The 15,418-nt window shown below is 42.2% G+C and overlaps 1 long non-coding RNA gene across 1 annotated transcript; it reads left to right on the top strand.

The window, feature by feature from the left end:
- The first annotated feature begins 2,114 nt into the window (after positions 1–2,114).
- LOC123426821 lies at positions 2,115–3,608 on the top strand. Its single transcript, XR_006622321.1, has 2 exons — positions 2,115–2,225; positions 3,309–3,608. It is a non-coding gene; the product is annotated as an uncharacterized LOC123426821 (long non-coding RNA).
- Positions 3,609–15,418: the final 11,810 nt, after the last annotated feature.

Genomic DNA, 15,418 nt, shown 5'->3' with positions numbered 1-15,418 from the left:
ACTATAAACACCAGAAACTACTTGCAACTCCTGGATCGAGTACTAAGCGATTAATAAGTCGAGAGGGTCAATTAAGTATCCCAACGTGTGGTAGTATCTAGTCTTGGATTACATACACGGAACTCAGCTCCTAAGGACGGTTCCAATGAAACAAACCGCCATGTACTCCAATACAACCTTTCACCGGTACCTTTACCAAATCAGGTTCAACACACAACCTTTGCTTACCGAACATATTATCACAATTTTGTTCATCTCCCAGATGACAGACCATACACAACTCTAAGCATAGCATGCATAGCAGGATAAGGCACATCATGGCTCAAGCAACTACCAGGTATGCTACGTTGCAAGGTTCAACTATTTACTGTGACAAGGATAGGTCATGCAAAGGAAGTGGGTTCAACTAACGTTGCAAAAGCATTTGAAGCATTTGATCCTAATGCAATAAGTAAGTGCAGGAGCAAGAGCATGGGATTTATCGGGATGATCAAAATGGTTGCTTGCCTTGTTGCTCAGAGGAGTGACAATATCCGTCTGACGGATATTCGGTGAAATCCGGGGGAGCGGAGCCTACCGAAAGGAATGACAACAACCAATATCAAACGTATGCAATCAAGATGATGCATGAGCATGGCATGAGGAAGCAAGATGGTAAACTATTATAGCTAACATGTATTAGGTTTGACGTTGATTTGAATCAAATTCAAATACCACTTCAAACAAGGTATTCTCGGATACCATTTTAATTGATTCGACCTGATGCTCAGATCAACTTGATGTTAACATGCATGGGATGACATGTTAGGTTGCTGGTTTGTAATTAGGACAGTGTTTGATCATGTCATTTATAGTGAAATTTAAATATTTTCCAAATTCAATCTACAAAATATTTATAAGAATTAACTTATTCATTAATCTACGTGTTTGGGTTCTGTAACATTTTCAAACATGTTTGAAAATGACATATTCAGATTTCTTGAATTTTTTTTATACTTTTTCATATATAAATTATTTTCATTGGAGTTACAGATTAATTTCTATGAATTTTAGAAGTTTTAGCATTTTTCTGGAATTCTTTTAAATCAGAAAACTCTTTATTGCATCAGCATGACATCAGCAGGTCCAACTAGCCGTTAAAGTCAAACCTGACCAGTGGGACCCACTGGTCAGTGACTCTGGTTAGTTTTAGATTAGAATTAATCTTAATTAGCTAATTAATCTCACTGGACCCACATGTCAGTGACTTATTAAATTATTTGGTTTTATTTTTACTATTCCAGATTATCCAGAGGCTGGCCCCACACGTCAGTGGCTCAGGTCAGCTGAGATCCACCGGCGGCGAGGTCGTCCTCGCTGGCGGGGAGCCTCCGGCGACCACCAGTACGTTGGAGGGCATCGAAAACTCACCTCCGTTGACCAAACTCACGGCAGAGACCACGGGGAGAACGGCCACTCGACGGCGCGCACGATGGGACAAACCCCAGGGGCTGGGGTGGCCGGAATCTACGCCGGCGACGAGCTTGGCGGCGACCAAGTTCGGCCATCGTCGAAGCCATCGATTACAGGGTCAAAACGCGCGGGGCTAGGCTCCTAAAGCATCTACATGATGTCCTGAGGCTGCTGGTAGCCTCAGACGGACCAACCCTTCACCGGAATGCTACCGGCGACGAGCTGCAACGGCGGTCCTTGTCGGGCTCCGGTGGAACTAGGCCTAGAGGAGGGGATCGACGGGGAGATCTTAGGGGAAAGTTGCGCAAGCTCATGAGGAGTGCAGAGGAGAGCTTAGACGGCTCGGGGAAGCACTGAGGGCGACGAATCGAGCAGAGCTCACCGGCGGCCGAAGGTTGAAGACGACGGTGCCGTGGGCGTTGCAGGGCTCGGGGAGGGTTCGGCTTCTGCAGGGAGGACCAGTTCGTCGAGGCGGAGTTAACGGCAGACTCAGAAGGAAGATCCTATGGCTAGGGGCACGGGCAGCTCGAGCTCGAGCTCCTGTCAATGGCGGCAGAGGGGATCAGGAGAACCGAGAGGAGAGGGGAAGAATGAGCACGGGAATGGATAGCTACGAGCTCGGGTAGGTTATCCCCGTGCTTGCCAGCGCGAAGCGGCGGCTAGGCAGGCAGGGAGCTGCGTGGAGGCGCGCGGCGACGCGGCAACCACCTCCTGCTCCTACTGGCGAGGAGGAAGACAGCAGCGCTACTGGGCCGGCCTGAGGTGAGCGACAGGTAGTTCTTTTCTCTTTTTTTCTGTTTTGTTTCTGTTTTGCTATTTCATTGATTTACTATTTATTTCAGCTCCCAAATAGTTTGTAAAACTATGTTGAACACCCCAGAATATTGGTTGGAATATTTCCAACCATTCCTAAAGTTTTCAACATTTTTGAAAGCTTAAAGTTTCTGATTTCAAATTTAAAACTTGAAACCAGTAGCTTTTGCATTTATTTAAAATGCCAAGAGTATAAAATAAATGGTTTCCTTTATTTCTTATTTGTTTCCAAGAATTATCAGAAAAGTTGAACTTTTCTTGAGGCCATTTTGGGTTCATTGATTTTAACTAGTTTGAAATTTCTTTTATTTTAAGAAGTGGCTAGGGTTTTGAGTTTTCCTTCACCACTTACTTTATTCTTGTTGAAAATTTCCTAGATGCAATGCAAAGAAAACATGAGCACAAAGCTAACTTGCTTAAGGTGTCAGGGATGTGACACCTTGATAAGACGAGTAATGGAAAATAAGTGTTTTCATTTTGTCATGAAGGATTAAGAGCAGCTAAAGATGCTTTCACTATGGTATCTATGAGAACCAATGAGCAGGGTTATATTTTCATGTTGTCCTTCCATATATCTAAGTTCATTTTTATGTTCGTCTCCAAAAATAAAAAACTATAACTTTACCTTTGGCCGCTTTTGTATTATAATTATTATTCAAAAAGTGTGTACATTTTTTTAAATTCACCTACTCGCATAGTATTTAAAATATCTAAATATATATGCCAGTATTGTGTAGAACATTGTATTAAAAAAGTACATGTGCATGTCTATATAACATCTTCAATTTTAGGGGTAAACAATTGAAGAATATCTAGCCCTTGTAGGTGCATGGGTTGAGAACTAGTGATCTTAATCAATAGCATACACTTGGAGGTTTTATTTTAGTAAATTGTGTGTGTATTGTTCTCCACTATTGTGCACATGAACTTGTTATTGTCTAGAGTATTCCAAGAAAAGCGTGGTTCATCCTTCTAGTTTATGATATTTCTACTTTTCATTGCATTTTCAAAGGTTCATTTTTGTATTTGTGCTGCTCTAACAGGAGATATTATCATGACGCGAAGCACTGTTGGTTCGATGGGAATTTTCAAGATGTGGCAGAAGTACTGGTTGTAATTGCACCAATCGAATAAATTATGCGGAGTGGACAACTATGAGGCAGATGAAGCTAATATCCCTTAAAAATGTGGAAACTATTGACGCATACAAAGTATATTTGATATGCACGATGATGTATCTGTTGTACTTTGTTTGATACGATTACTAAGATTGAAAACTTGTCTATGTAAATCCGTGTTCGAATCTGATTATATCGTCAATAATACACTTAAGTTTTTTTTAATGTAGAATCAATCTTATTTTAATGTGTAATGTGTCTATGTATGTGGATATAATCTTTGGAATATCCTTATGAATTGCAAGACCTTATCTAAGACGTGCCTCTTCCTCATTTCCTTACTTGGGAAAATTTAAACCATGATCCACTTATATTTAGCAAATGCAAAATGATGGTTGTTTATGTTACTAAATGTGTTGCTAGAGGTTAAACAATACGTTACCAATTATGTTACGGCAACTAGAAAAGGTGTTACTTTTCGATGTTACTAGATCTATGAAAATGTGTTACTACTGTGTTGCTATACGTATTAAAATGTGTTACTGGCGGATTTAGTAACACATATGTACATCTTACTACAAAATAGTTGTAACATAAAGTCGGAGATATTGGAACAAATATCATGTGTGACAATGGATACATCTTAGTAACACGGCCTAACGGAACACATCTTAGAATGTGTTACCGTATAGCACAGTAACACAGTTTTGGACATGTAGTAACACAAGTGCGTGTTACTAAAGCTGTGTCCTCCTGTACTGCAAGGTATAAAGTTGAGAGATAGAGAAAATATGAGTGTCGTCCCCTATGCTTCAACCATAGGGTCTATCATGTATGCAATGATGTGCACAAAGACCGGATGTCGGCCTGGCCATAAGTATGGCAGGCAGGTTTCAAAGTGATCCAGCGGTGCCACACTGGGCGGTAGTCAAGAATATTCTGAAGTACCTGAAAATGACTAAGGAAATGTTTCGCATTTATGGGGGTGACGAAGAGCTCGTCGTAAAGGGTTACATCGATGCAAGATTTGACACTGATCCGGATGACTCTTAAGTCACAAACCGGATACGTATATGTTCTTAATGGGGGTGCGGTAAGCTGGTGCAGTTCCAAGCAAAGTGTCGTAGCTAATTCTACATGCGAAGTGGAGTACATAGCAGACACGGAGGCAGCTAAGGAGGGTGTCTGGATGAAGCAGTTCATGACAGATCTTGGAGTTGTGTCGAGCGCACTAAATCCAATAACTCGGTTCTGTGACAACACTGGTGCGATTGCTCTGGCGAAGGAACCAAGGTTTCACAAGAGGACCAGACACATAAAATGACGCTTCAACCTCATCCACGACTATGTCGAAGGAGAGGACGTAAATATTTGCAAAATGCACACGGATCTGAATGTTGCAGATCTGTTGATTAAACCTTTACCACGAGCGACGCATGAACAACACCAGAACTGTATGGGTGTTAGATTCATTACATTGTAAATCACATGAAGATGTGAGACTATATTATTGACTCCAGTGCAAGTGGGAGACTGTTGGAAATATTCCCTAGAGGTAGTAATAAAATAGTTATTATTATATTTCATGTTTCAAGATAATCGTTTATTATCAATGCTATAACTGTATTGAATGCAAACATAAATGCATGTGGGGATATTTAGACAAAACTGTGTCCCTAGTGAGTCTCTAGTTGACTAGCATGTTGATCAAGGATGGTTAAGGTTTCCTAGACATAGACAAGTGTTGTCACTTGATGACGGGATCACATCATTATGAGAATGATGTGATGGAGAAGACCCAAACTATGAACGTAGCATATGATCGTGTCATTTTGTTGCTATTGTTTTCTGCATGTCAAGTATTAATTCCTATGACCATGAGATCATGTAACTCACTCACACCGTAGGAATGCCTTGTGTGTATCAAACATCGCAACGTTACTGGGTGACTATAAAGATACTCTACAGGCATCTCCGAAGGTGTCCGTTGAGTTAGGACGGATCAAGACTAGGATTTCTCACTCCGTATGATGGAGAGGTATCGCGGGGCCCACTCGATAATACAACATCATATATACGCCTTGCAAGCAATGTGACTAAATATTTAATCATGCGATCTTGTATTATGGAACGAGTAAAGAGACTTTCTGGTAACGAGATTGAAAAAGATATAGAGATACCGACGATCAAATCTCGGGCTAGTAACATACCAAAAGGACAGAGGGAATGGTATACGAGATTATATGAATCCTTGGCATAGAGGTTCAACCGATAAGATCTTCGTAAAATATGTAGGATCCAATACGGACATCGAGGTCCCGCTATTGGATATTGACTGGGGAGTGTCTCAGGTCATGTCTGCATACTTCTTGAACCCGGAGGGTCAGCACACTTACGGTTCGGTGATGTTTCGGTATAGTTGAGTTATAGGTGCTGGTGACCGAAGTTTTGTTTGGAGTCCCGGATGAGATCCCGGATGTCACGAGGTTTTCCGGAATGGTCCGGAAATGAAGATTGATATATAGGAAGTTGGTATATGGATTCCGGAAGGATTTCGGGCATTGCCGGCAGTGTACCGGGAGTGAGGAATGGGTACCGGGGGCCCACCAGGTGGGCCCACCACTCCACAAGAGGTCCACGTGGACTTTATAGTGGCACAATAGCTCTTAGTGGGCTGTCTAGTCAACCAAATAAAGCCCATGAGGTAAAAGTGGAAAAACCAAAAGAGGTGGACAACTTTGGGAGGAGTCCTACTCCAAGTAGGATTGGAGGAGGACTCCTCCAATCCTAGTTCGGCCTAGCCAAGGAGGCTCTCCTTGGTGCTCAAGGCTAGCGCCTCCTTCGTCCTATATATACTAGAGGTTCTAGGTTTTTTGAGACTCAATTTCAGCCACGTGCAACTCTCTACTGTAGTTCGTAGTTCTTCCTCTAGATCATATTTCTGCGATGCTTAGGCGAAGCCTTGCAGGAATAGATCACCACCACCACCGGCGCCCCGTCACGCTGCCGGAGAACTTATCTACTTCCCCGTCTCTATTGCTGGATCAAGAAGGCGGAGATCTTCATCGAGCTGTACATGTGCTGAATGCGGAGGTGTCGTCCGTTCGGTACTAGATCGGGACGGATCGTGGGACGGCGACGATTTTGATCGCGAAGACGTTCCACTACATCAACCGTGTTTCTTAATGCTTCCCGCTTGGCGGTCTACAATGGTATGTAGATCCGATCTCCCTCTCGTGGAGGATCATCACCATCATAGGTCTTCGTGTGCTTAGGAAATTTGTTGTTTCCCATGCAACGTTCCCCAACACGAAGCACTGTGACAAAGCCTTCAGACTCAAAAAGGCACTCTATGGACTCAAGCAAGCTCCTCGAGCTTGGTATGATACATAGAAGGAATTCCTCATGAAGAAAGGCTTCAAACCCGGTTCATTTGATCCTACTCTTTTCACAAAATCCTATGACAATGAACTATTCGTGTGCCAAATATATGTCGACGAAATTATTTTTGGTTGTACTGAAAAAAGTTACAGTGATGAATTTTCCTACATGATGGGTGAAGAATATCAAATGCCAATGATGGGGGAGCTGAAATTCTTCTTAGGTCTGCAAATTCGTCAACAACGCAATGACATCTTCATATCTCAAGAAAAATACCTCAAGGATGTTCTCAGGACATTCGGCATGCATGAGTGCAAAGGCGTCAAGATTCCTATGCCTACCAACGGCCACCTTTGCACTGACGAAAATGCTATAGATTTTGATCAGCAGGTATATTGCTCTATGATTGGCTCCTTATTGTACCTATGTGCATCTAAGCCAATCATTATGCTTAGTGTTTGCATGTGTGCACGTTTTCAAGCAAAACCGAAGGAATCACACCATAAGGTTGTGAAACATATTCTTCGATATCTAGCTCACACACGAACATTAGGATTATGGTACCCCAAGGGCTCAAATCTTCACCTCGTTGGATATTATGATTCTGATTATGCTGGTGACCGTGTGGATCGCAAGTCAATATCACGCACATGTTATTTCCTTGGAAGATCTTTAGTGTGCTGGTCCTTAAAGAAGCAAAACTGTGTATCACTCTCCACTATGGAAGCTGAATACCTTGCTGCTGGATCTTGCTATGCACAACTGCTATGGATGAAGCAAACTCTCAGATACTACGGCACGAACATGAAGAATCGGCCCCTCTACTACGACAATGAGAGTGCAATCAAGATCGCCTACAACCCAGTACAACACTCGAAGACCAAGCACATCCAGATTCGTCATCATTTTCTTTGTGGTCATGTACTCAAGGGCAATATCATCATCGACCATGTGAAGACTGACTGCCAGCTAGCAGATATCTTCACAAAGCCCTTGGATGAGAGAAGATTTTGCAAGTTGTTGTGTGAGCTAAATATCCTAGAATCTTAAAATGTTTTGTAAACATGCACACTTCCTAACACTTATGCAAAATTGATGAATTAGATGTGCAACACACAAAGTAACGATTTTCTTCAATCAATGAAGAATATCACTCTAAGTGTGAAGAAATTAATGAAGAATTTGGTTCTCACGGATCTGCGACAATTGTACGCGGTGCCTGAAATCATCATTCTTATACGGTGGGTCATGCCACCACCAACTTTGAAGCTTATCAAGTTGGAAATTCTTCAATCTGATACTTTTCACAAATTCCTCGAAAAAAATATGTGATGACCTTCATTGACTATATATATTATAATGATCTTTTGTAACATCCCAAATTTTGGAATGTTAATAATATTATTAGAATGATTGTTTGTTTGATTGGGTGATTGAAACTTGAGTGAAATTTGAAACTTTTCAAAACTTTTGAATGAGAGGGAATAAAATGACTTTCCCCTTCTCCGGTAAATTCAAATTCAGCGAGTTAAAAACAAAGAGAGAAGATGACGTGACTTCTTCAACTATAAAGAATTTGAACGGAGATTTGCATTTGAATTCCTTCGACTTTTGCTTTTGCATTTCTATTTTCCCTCCACTCGAGAAATGCCGGGGAATAATATTCTGTCAAACAGAAAAGAGAGGAGGAACATGACCCTCCAAAGCCAGGGGCATTTTGTTGAAGTATTTTGAGCTTTTAGGGATTTTTGGAAATAATGCTTTTAGGGATTTTTGGAAAAAACATTTTTGTTTAGTTTTTATTTTTGCCGTGGAAAAATGCCCATCATTTATATTTTATTTTTCTGATTATTTTAGTATATAGAAACTCTTTATTCCGAATTGATTTGATTTCCCTTTTATCGTTTTAGTTTCCTAGTTTTAAAAATAGGAAAGGAATCACTTTTATTTGGAAACTCCTGCTGGCCCATTAAGAGGTTTCCTAAACTGGCCCAGCAGAGGATCATCTTCTTCCTCTGTTTCTTCCTCACGTCACAGGAGCCTTCCTTCCATGGACACAGAGATCTTCACCTCCGGGATTCGCGAAGCTCTTTCCCTCCTAGCACCTCCCGTCGCCTCTATAAGAACCCCCATGGCCTCCTCGTTCCATTCCCGTTGAAACCGCCGCCTCTCCCCACCTCCTCCTCCCCCCTGCACCATCGCCGGAGTCGGTCACCAGAGAGCTCGCCGTGCTCCTCCACATCGCCCCTGCACCCCCTCCCCTACCTCGCTGCACCCCTCCCCACCCCTGCCGCGCCTCCCCACCACTTCGGCCCCTCCTCCACCACCCCTCCCGTCGGCCCCCTCCCCATCCCCACGAGAAGCTGCTGCTTCTCCCCATTGCACGAGCACGAGCAGCCAGGAGCTCCTCCCGTCGGCCCCCCCTGCAGGTCCCTCCCCTCGTCGCCACCCCCTGCCACCCCTCCCCCGCGGGAGATCGACCCCACCCCACCGGAGTGCCCTCTTCCCCCGCCGGTGCAGCTCCCCATCGCTGGAGTGCCTCGCCGTGCTTCCTCTGTAGCACGAGGTAACCTCTCCTCCTTCCTTTTTTCTTTTACTTGTTCTGTTTTTTTTGTATTACCGTTAGATCTAGATCCCACGGTGTAGATTAGAGTAAGGATACCCTTTCGGTTTTTAAACAAAAATCGCGCTAGTTTTTATTTACTTAACTATTAGCCGGAGCTTTTAGTTAGATTTCTGCCATTTGCTTATATGTCTCGCAGCAAACACCCCCTGACCAATCAGGAGCCGCCACGTAGTTAGTTAGCTTTTATTCTATTTTTTCTGTTTAGTTCAAAAACAGAAAAGTTCCAATCTTGTTTAGCCCATAACTTTCGATCCACAACTCCAATGGAGTTGATTCGTTTTCCAGTAGCTCACAAATTTCCTGTAGTTTTGAAAAACATATAATTTGTCTATGTTTGAAATCTTCAAATTTGAATTAGATCAGATTAAGTTTAAACCTTGTTTTGCTTATCCCAGGAGTTTAAAAAAGATTTTAATTTGATTCTTTTTGCTACTGATCACTAGTGATCTTATTTATCGGTGGTAAAAAATTCAGATTTGTTTGAATATTTTAGCTCACTGTTTCTTGTGAAACAATTTCTGTTTCGCCTCTTTTAGGATTACGGCTAATTCCTTTTCTATATTTGTTTTTAAAATATTTTCTTTGTTATTTCAGAAATATTATTGTTTTGTTTATGTTAGTTAACAATAGTTTTGCAACAGGTTTTGATTTTATTCTTATTTGTTATCATGAAATCAATTCTAGTTCTCTAATAACTTGCAATTGGTTTCTCCACTGTTTCAAATCCCGTTTGGAAATACTTTCAAATAGTTTTGTGAAAAAATACTTTATTTTATCTTAGTTAAACTTATATCTTAGTTCCTTGTTATTATTTTCTGTTGGACAAAAACCATTTAGGGTTTGATATAGTAGAAGACTCCTAACTTTAGTGAAGTTTCTTTCGAATTCCTATTCGCTCTCTCTTTTGTTTTGATTGCTAGAATGATTGCTAGTATGGGTGCTTATGTGAATGATATGTTTGTTATATAGATTTCATCAGAGAGTGACGAGTAGTCTATCAAGTTATTTCTCGAGAAATTCTTCTTCGTCAACATCACCAGGCAAGTCACTTTGATCATACTATCACCTATGTTTTATGCATCGTAATTCTACCATCCTATGCCCACTTGCATGCTGCTTAGGTACTTGGAAATTTTAGTATAGATTGTAGTATCAGGTGGTAGGCACACAACAACCCCGATACTTGGCCCCGGGACGACAAATTTCATATTGCTATGCTTGAGTAGACGGGATTTCGGTTGAGTGCATAACACGAGTGATGCGAGGTGGATTAAATAATCAAGACCGGTTAAGACAAGATTTTCAAGACCTCGGACGCAATGCAACTCTGGTGAAGGACAGTTGATCGGCTCCCTGGAGAACCCAGTGGATGACCCGGGATGCTGGAGAGGCCATGACATCCTGCGGAAAGCTTCACCCAGGCTCAAAGAGACGGACGAATATTTTCAAGACCCAAGGCTTACCTACACAGCCACAAGTCATTATGGGCTCTGGCTTGGTTGGACAACGCGGCGACTCTGGACAGGCGGTGCTAGCAGATGTAGACGAACGGTAGGAATGGATGGGCACCGACAGGGACTCAGAGGGACCCGTTGAAAGACCATGTTTTGATCATCCGGTCTTCAAACACCGTGAAGTGCGAGGACATACTCGAAGGCGATCAAATCTTGTGGGGAACGTGTGCAAAACTCTGCAGAGTACTCAAACCTAATCGATTAGCCGTGTCCACGGTCATGGACAACTTGAGCAAAAGGAACTGAAGTTATCTGGATTTCTCAACACCATAAATATATTTGATGAGGGTAATTATTGACAACTCGGGTACGAGAACTGGTTGGTGGAACCATCTCGTTAACAACCAACAATGTAGTAACATTTTGCTTTTAGCCCTCTCTTGTTGTAGGAGAAAATTTTGCTTTCAGCTAAAACTTACAACCCCACCTGCCATATATGCATATAGTATAGATGATTACTTTTCACCCCTCTCTTATGTGACTTGCCGGCATATTCAATATGCTGACCTACACGGCTGCAACGTCTTATGTTGCAGATATTTTTCTTCGACGAGTAAGAGTACGATTCAGGGTTACAGTCTACACTCAACTTGCCGTTGGTGTTTATTGGGACTCCACTCCCTTGACTGCTTCCGCTGAAATAATTAAGGTATATATCAGTTTGACGCTATTTACATGTGATTGCACTTTGATATATACATTGATGTACTGTGTGTGCCAGCATACTGATCCAGGGATGGCACAGATACACAGAGGCTTGACTCGTTTTGAGTCGGGTCGCTATATCTTTCAATGTCCTCAACAACATTAACTTATTGTTAATTCTTCAATTTGATATTTCTTCTAATTGAATGTGATCGGACCCGACTCCCCTTTATGCTAAGGTCAATCCAGTCTATTCTCAATTCTTCATATGTGTTCTCTTTGACACTTGTTCAAAATCCTCACTGAGTCCTTGTCAGGTGAGGACTTTGCAAAAAAATCCTCAAAATTCAAAAATTCATTTTTTAAACGTTACCACAGTAACCACACTCACTACTCACGTTAGGATATCCACGACCTACACCGCTTCGATCGTGGGAAGTATGTGTCATGCGGAGATGAAGGGGCAATGACAGTTCTGTCCAAAGTTTTTGCTTCAGACCGTTTTCACCTGAGCTATAAATAGTCCCTTACCCCCCCTCAGTCACAAGCTCTTCCTCGCTCTCGAGTCCTCCACTCCAGCTCAAACCTAGCGTCGCCGCTAGCATCCTCATCGCCGGTGAGGAACAGCTTCACTTCCTTGACCTCGCCGACATCGGACTCACGTCGACTGCTGAACATCGTCCTCTGCTGTCGCGTAGCTGTCTTCAGTCGCCAAGTTAGGGCAGTGAAGATCTAAGCCGAAGAACTTCCATTTTTACCTCCTCAGTTCATCTTGTTCTTCATATATGGTAATTAAAATCCAATTTTATCATCGTGTTTGATCCATTTATTCTCTCTGGATTCGTGACATCAGTTTTTCCTCAGAGAATCTCTCAGACGTGCACACTCATGCCTAGAACACTTGATGAATTTCACTAAGCCCTAAAATTCTTCACAAGATTCCTTAATTGTGTAAATTTTCGAATTTGCACAACTCTGGAACCCAAGATCAGAATGCTTAGTCCAATTCCTCAACACACTGGTCAAATTCCTCAACTTAAGAATTTTTTTCCTCAAATCTAAGAACGCATATGACCTCTTCAAATTCTTCGCACCAATACTCTATTCACAGGTACAAAATGTGAGCTGATGAGTCACTAGGTTCTCATCAACTTAACTCATTTGCAGCATTTCTTGAAGAAACATTACCTATGTCCTCAAATTCCTCAAGAATACAAATTCCTCACCAAAAACCTCAGCTGAAGGAAATGGAGGAAGATAGGAAACGAAAGGGTGGCAAGAATGTGGAACAAAACACTACCTTTGAGATCCCTGAGGAGATATATGTTGAGTACTGCATGCCAGATGAAGAAATACATGGAAAAGAGACCATGGCTAAACGCAAGATAAGGCTTCAAAGGATTGAACGCCGATGGGCAAAGGAGTGGAAGGAATTCAGATATGTCACTCCAAAATTTGCCAAGAAGTTTGCCCTCAAACCTCCTTGCAAAAGATTGTCACTGGGAGACCAACAAGCAGCACATCCTTCAAGCGTAGCCACCATTGAACACTATCCTGATGAAAAAGAAAAGTATTTGTCTAAGCTTCAGAAAAAGGCAAAAGTTGTTGTCACAAAGTTCAATGAGGATTTTGTTGCTGCAGCAACTGCTGCCACTTCTTTTGCAGCTCAGGCTTCTGCTACACAACAACCTCAAAAGAAGGTCCTGATGAAGAAAATAGGTCTCAAGGCAAAACCCTCAACCGCATTGTCAAAAGAGAAAATTCCTTAGACAATTGCAACAATAACTGCCAAGTCCTCAAGTGTAGCGAAGTCTTCACCTCCTATGCAGACACAACTCAGTAAGCATCAAACAGAAAATCCAAGTTCCTCAGTACCATCTGCCTCAGGCTCAGCTCCAAAATCTTCACCTGATCTGCTGAAGACCAAGATGGCTGCTGGTAGAGGTACAAGTCCAAGGCAAGCAAGATTGTCAACATTACTTCTGCATCAAAAGGAAGTGAAGAATATGATGATGAAACTCTTCAAGCCATCATTAGAAATAAGCAAGAAAGGGTTGCACAAGCTATAGGGAACACCGTTCCCCTCGTACTGGATCCCAAAGTTGTGCTGAATTTCATCGACCTCTGGTATGAGGATCCAAACACACCAATTGATACTTGAAACTTCCACCTGGACTCAGTCACATGATTACATCATTCATCAATGAAGCAAAATGAAAGGATCAGCAAGCCAAACAGGCCAGGCTGCGAAGATTAAAAAGGAGAAATTTTTGAAGCAAAACATCCTTAACCTGAAGCCTGAGAAACTTGTTTCTACTCAGGCAGAGCTGAAAACCCTCACTGATGCATATACAAGTCTTCATGTGGATCAGAAAGGTGTCAAAGGGATGTTTGTCAAAGCAGCAACTGTTGCAATTGATGAATACACCAGCAGGGTTGCATGCCCAAAGCAACCAGAAAATCCTCAGTCCAGCTATACTGTACAACTGCGTGACTCTGATCAAGATGAAGAACCAGCTGCTGATGAAATTACTCAGAATATTACAGCTGAAGAATGTGCCAGGCCTAAGACTGCTAAAGCAATTCCTGATGAAAATGCTCCTTCACCAAAGTCCTCAAAGGTGAAAAACTGACTCTTCCATCTGCATCAGACGTGAAGAAAACAAACGCTGCTGAGAAGGAAGCTAAGAAGAGAAAAGCTTCAACAACTTCAAAGTCTTCAGAGGCAAAACGCTTGAAGACTATGCCTACCACATTGTCAGCCTAGTGGATGGACTCCCCTCAATGGTGCACCATCATATATGATCGTTCTATTTGGTGAACAGCACACCATTCTAGAACAGGATGAGGATATGGATGATAATCGCTCTGCTACATCTACAACAATAGTTGAGAAAATTCAAGTAGATGAAATTCCTCATGTCTCAACACCTCCTCCTCAAAACCCAGAAATGACTGCTGAAGAAAAGAAGGGTGATGAAGACATTGGCAGCAACACACCTATTATCCATGATGAGTTTTGGGAACAGGCTCACACAAACTCACCAATAATCACCCAAATTCCTCAAACTCCTGTTGCCACTAAAATTCTTACTAGCTCTGATGAAAAGAGCACAGATGTGAAATCAGCACCTGACCAAGAATCAGCTGCATCAGCTGAAGAAACTAAAAAGGAAATTGCAACACCAGAAACTGCATCTTCTCCCTCGGAACAGTACATTCCTCAAGATGAAGAACAAGCTCCTGCTGAAAATGCTGAAACTGCAATTGTAGTGGTAAATCGTGAAACTCCAATTGTGCTGGCCAAAACTCCTCAAGATGAACAACACCATAACCTTCAACCAATGCCTCATCAGCCCTTCTCAAAGAGGCCAAAGTTCCTGAAGAAAGACTTCTATGATGAACATCATTTCTTCACTGGAGAAAATCCTTATGATAGGCTTCGTATCAGGCACAAAAAGTTCTGGACCAGAACTCAACTTAACTACTATGCTTTTGTGCTCTATGGGAAAAGGAAGATATTTCATCACACCCACATTCCTCATTGTGACATGGAAGAAATGCCTTGCTTCACCCCAGTACTGAGCGTTCTTCATGATGCAGGGCTATTGCCATTCTGCACATATATCACTGACATAATTCTTCAGTTCTATGCCACACTGCATATCTCTCGTGACCCCAAATACATCAACTCGTGGGTCCTATAATGGATGACACGTCACACTCACTACAAAGCTCCAGCCACAGAGTTGCTTCGGGCTATTCCTATCCCAATTCCTTCAGAAGATGCAGTCAACTTGTATGATGAAAGAGAACTGCCAAATCATCAAATGGGAGCCCTCATGCAACCTTTGGCTCCAGGCCAACCT

The sequence above is a fragment of the Hordeum vulgare genome, chromosome 2H (genome assembly GCF_904849725.1).
Source record: "Hordeum vulgare subsp. vulgare chromosome 2H, MorexV3_pseudomolecules_assembly, whole genome shotgun sequence".
Classification (NCBI taxonomy): Eukaryota; Viridiplantae; Streptophyta; class Magnoliopsida; order Poales; family Poaceae; genus Hordeum; species Hordeum vulgare.
The sequence above is the reverse complement of the archived record's forward strand: the minus strand, read 5'-3'. Positions and strand labels throughout refer to the sequence as shown.